The following is a 4933-nucleotide window of genomic DNA, read 5'->3' as shown; positions in this document are numbered from 1 at the left end:
AAGTAATTCTGAGTTGGTTTCTGTAGTATACCATATACCGAACTCTTTTGTTCCTTTTAGATACCTCAAAATTCTTTTTCCTGCTCCAAAGTGTATTTGACTTGGGCTTTGCAAGTATCTTGATAGAATACTTGTAGCATACATTATGTTAGGCCGTGTAGCTTGAGACTTGATGTAAAGTGTAGGCTCACTCTTGCTCCTCCTGAATCCTGGATCCATGAAATACTGATCGATTCTGCTATACCATGCTCGAGGTACTTGCTTCAAACCGTAGAGTGCTTTTCTTAGTCTTAACACTTTGCTTTCTTTGCCTTCAGACACGAATCCTTGTGGCTGCTCCACATAGATCTCTTCTTCAAGTACGCCGTTAAGGAAGGCGGATTTGACAGCTAGTTGATGGATACTCCATCCTTTTTGTGACGCAAGAGCTATTAGAGCTCTTATGGTATCAAGACGAGCTACTGGTGCAAATGTCTCAATGTAGTCAATTTCGGGTTGCTGTGAGTAACCCTTAGCTACTAGCCTCACCTTGTGTTTCTGTATGGTGCCATCAGGGTTGAGCTTTGTCTTATAGACCCACTTAACCCCAATGATGTCTTTTCCATGGGGACGATTTACTAACTCCCATGTATTGTTTTTCTCGATCATCTATATCTCTTCTTCCATTGCCTTGACCCATACTTCCTGCTTTGACGCTTCTTCAAAGCTTCCAGGTTCAAGTATGGCCGAGTTACAGGTTTCATATATGTCCACCAAAGATCTTACTCGTCTTGGAGTAGACTCTGGTGATGATAGTTCTTAATCTTGTTGTTGTGGTGGAGGTGAAGGTGGTTCACCTGGGTCTTCTTCCTCAGCTTCTTCTTGAAGTTGTTGAGCGGTTATAAGAACATTCTTCTCCACTTTATCTTCATCCCAATTCCAAGAAGCGTACTCATCAACTTCAACATCTCGACTAATGACGAGTTTCTTAGTTTGCAAGTTGTAGACACGGTAGTCCTTAGAGATATTGCTATACCCAAGGAAGATACCTCGTATAGTCTTGTCTTCAAGCTTGTGCCTCTTCACGTCTGGAATATGAATGTAGCATATAGATCCAAAGACCCTTAAGTGCTTTGCTGATGGCTTCTTCCCGTTCCAAGCTTCAATTGGAGTCTTGTCTTTTACAGACTTAGTTGGACATCTGTTGAGTATGTAAACAGTAGTGTAGACTGCTTCAGCCCAGAATGTGTTAGGTACTCCCTTGTCCTTGAGCATCGATCTAGCCATTTCCACAATTGTGCGATTCTTTCTCTCAGACACTCCATTTTGTTGAGGAGAATATGCGACTATAAGTTGTCGCACAATGCCTTCATCCTCACAAAATCTTTCAAACTCGCGAGAGGTGTACTCTTTGCCGCGATCACTTCTTAGTACTTTTATCCGTTTTCCACTTTGATTTTCAGCAAGGGCCTTGAAATTTTTGAATACTCCAAAGACTTCTTATTTTTCTTTTAGAAAATATACCCATGTCATTCGAGAGAAGTCATCGATAAAGAGTATGAAGTATCTGTTGTTCTCATGTGATGGCGTCCTCATTGGTCCACAAACGTCCGTATGTATTAGCTCCAATAGATCTTTCGCTCTCCATGCTCCGCTTGTTGAGAAAGGAAATCGGTGTTGCTTACTAAGGAGACATCCTTCACACACTTCAATGTTCTCCTTTATGCTTTGAAGATCTCTCATCATGTTCTTCTCATGTAACAACTTCAAGGCATGTGTGTTTAAGTGGCCAAATCTTCGATGCGATAGCCATGAATCATCCATTTGTACCTTCATGGCAATGTTTGTTGCATATTTTAAATTTAGAGGGAAGCTTCTATTTCTCTTATTCATCTTTACTTGGGCTATCTCAGACCTTTTATTTTTGTTGTCTAAGATTTTGCATACACCTCCTTCAAAGTGAAGTGTGTAGCCTCTCTCCATCATTTGGCCAATGCTTAGAAGATTTTCTTTTAGGCTTGGAACTAGTAAGACATCATGGATGAGTCGTGTACCTTTATCTGTCTCCACCATGATAGTGCCTTTGCCTTTTGATTCAACCACACTTCCATTTTCCAGTCGAACTTTGACTTTGACAGACTCATCAATGCTTTTGAAAATAGTCTCATCCTTGGCCATGTGATTGCTACATCCACTATCCAAGTACCAGCTTCCTCCCTTTTCTTTTATTGAGTCTTGAGTGGAATAGAACATACATTGTTCTTGATCATGCTCCTCTTTGATATTAGCTTGATGCCTATTTTTGTTGCGACAATTTTTCTCTACGTGTCTAAACTTCTTGCAATGGTTGCATTGTGGCATATTACGGAACCAACAATTTTTCTCTGTGTGGCCTTGCCTTTTGCATATATTGCATGGAGTATTTTTATCTGTTTTGTTCTTAAGGAAATTCCTAGAACCTTCTCTTCTTCTGGAAGTTTCTCCATAATTTTTCTTTCCTCCATTTTCTTTGTTTTGGGGCTGAAATTTAAACTTTGACTGGAAGGAATTTTCAAGTGTATCTTCTTTATGCCTATACAGTCTTTGCTCATATGCTTCAAGAGAGCCCACAAGTTCTGTCTCAGATAGAGTGGACAGATCTTTGGTTTCCTCAATCGTTGTCACGATTGGATCAAACTTTTGGGGCATAGTAATTAGAATTTTCTCAACAATTTTCTTGTCAAGAATATCTTCCCCAAAAGCTCTCATTTGATTAACTATTCTTTAACTTTAGAATGGTAATCTTTAACTGTCTTAGAGTCTTTCATCTTCAATAGTTCAAAATCTCTTCTTAGAGATTGAAGTTTAATGGCACGTACCTTAACACTTCCTTGAAACTCATCCTACAATGTGTTCCACGCTTCTTTGGTAGTCTTAGCTCCCATAATTCTTGGGAAAATTTGATCAATCACCGCTTGTTGCAAGGTGAACAACGCTTTTGAATTTTTTTGTTTATTTTTCTTCAACTCTTTTTCTTGAGATGCATTAAGAACTGAAGTATCTGCGGGAACAGTGAAGCCTTCTTCTACTATGTCCCATAAATCTTGAGATGAAAAATATGTTTCCATTTTAACACGCTAGAAATCATAATCTTCACCATTGAAGATAGGGACAGAAATAGTTGACGATTGAGTAGTGTTATTCATAGCTTATAAAAAATATTATTGGAGTGGGTTAATAGTACAAAGGAAATTTTTGAAGTAGTTGGGAGGATTTTGGAATGGTAGGTAGGTAATATAACTATGCCCAATGTATGACCGAATGTAGCTCTGATACCACTGTTGGTAGTTGATTAGATGATAGTTGATAGTTGATAGTTTTAGAGAATTGTTTTAGAAAGAAGGCTATGTCATTGATTTCTTGGATGATCAATTACAACATACCAATTGCCTATTTATAGGCTCAAGTCACCAACCTCTCAATGATAGTGAATGTTTCTACATTACTTTAGGTCTTTCTAGAGTTTTCATGATAGATTAGTATCATGATAGTCCTAGATTCTTCTATCTTATACATACACTTATAGTTCTAGATTGTTCTACCATATCCATACACATTATAGTTCTAGATTGTTCTACTATATTCATACACACTATAGTTCTAGGATATTCTACCATTTTCATACATATTATATTTAAGAATATTCTAGAAATTTGTAGCAATTTCAACAAAGTCGTTATAAAGTTTACCTGTATCAATGTTACTGATGATTGTATTTTCACCAAATCTTCATTTTTGCCATGTTGTGTTCCTACCATTTCTTTGCAGTCCAAGAAACTCCCATGAATGAGTAGTGTGAAGTTTATGCTCTTTGCTCAAGAACACTGATACTACGTTTGGGTTTTCTGCATAGTGGAATCATTGTTTCAACTAACTAACTTAAAACTAGGTTATAATAAGAAAAAATTAGTACAAAAAACACTTGATTTTCCCACCTGCAATATCTATAGCTTATTCCTCTTCAAGTGCTGCCGCAAAGCCATTGATGTGTTTATTATATGAATAAATAATTGCTTCTTTGGCCTTTTCATGGCTGTGAATGATTAATATAAACAACACAATTAATCAATTAATTAGTTTCTTCTAAACCAGAACTTAAGCTAGATTTAATGGTTTCATCAATTTAAATACCTTCCCAAGATTGAACCCAGAAAATCATAATGAAAATGTGTGGTAGTTTCTAGGTCAATAGATGAAGGGGTTGGACCATGAGAATGAGCTCCCAAGTATACAATGTAGCACTATAAACAACAAATAAAAAACCAACATCACATCCTCCAAATTCCATTATTACACCCTATCTATAAAATCATCACCTCATTTTCAAAGTAGAAACCTCATAACAATATACAAACCAAATACTAATTAACAAGCAAAATAATCGGCCTACCTTTTTACTGGCATAGACAACATTCAGAAACAAAGGGAAAATAAAAAAAGATGAAACAAGAAGGTAAAGGTAAAAAATGGAGTGATCCATTCTTTTCAGCTTGTCATTGGAAAGTGCTTAGCATCAAAAATGGTCCTCGACGACTTGGTTGGCCTGGATGACGGCCATGGAGAAATTGCTGATGGCAAACTTTTCGATGTCGCGGAACCAAAGGAGGTCATCCTTGCATTCTCTTCCAGCGGCGACATTACCGGCGTCATCACTGTGCTCGAATGGCTTCCAGCAGCGCACGATAAGACTCATTAATGCATGGAGCATCCAACATCTCTCACAAACCCTAACCCTAGGCCCCCAGCACCAGAACCTCTTTTCCCAATCGAGGCGTTTAGGAACATGTCGTAGAGGAGCGTTGATAGGAGCGTGGAGTTATTGAGCGCACGAGTGAAAGGTGAATGGGAAAGATGAGATCGAGAGCAAGCTTCACATATTTGAAGCTTAACTTCTTCAGTGGTTGTGGTTCGCGTA

General features: G+C 38.0%; 1 pseudogene; it reads right to left on the bottom strand.

Moving 5' to 3' along the window:
* Nucleotides 1–3663: 3663 nt before the first annotated feature.
* LOC114368248 lies at nucleotides 3664–4498 on the bottom strand (annotated as a pseudogene).
* Between the last annotated feature and the right edge of the window lie 435 nt (nucleotides 4499–4933).

The sequence above is a fragment of the Glycine soja genome, chromosome 9 (assembly GCF_004193775.1).
Source record: "Glycine soja cultivar W05 chromosome 9, ASM419377v2, whole genome shotgun sequence".
Classification (NCBI taxonomy): Eukaryota; Viridiplantae; Streptophyta; class Magnoliopsida; order Fabales; family Fabaceae; genus Glycine; species Glycine soja.
The sequence above is the reverse complement of the archived record's forward strand: the minus strand, read 5'-3'. Positions and strand labels throughout refer to the sequence as shown.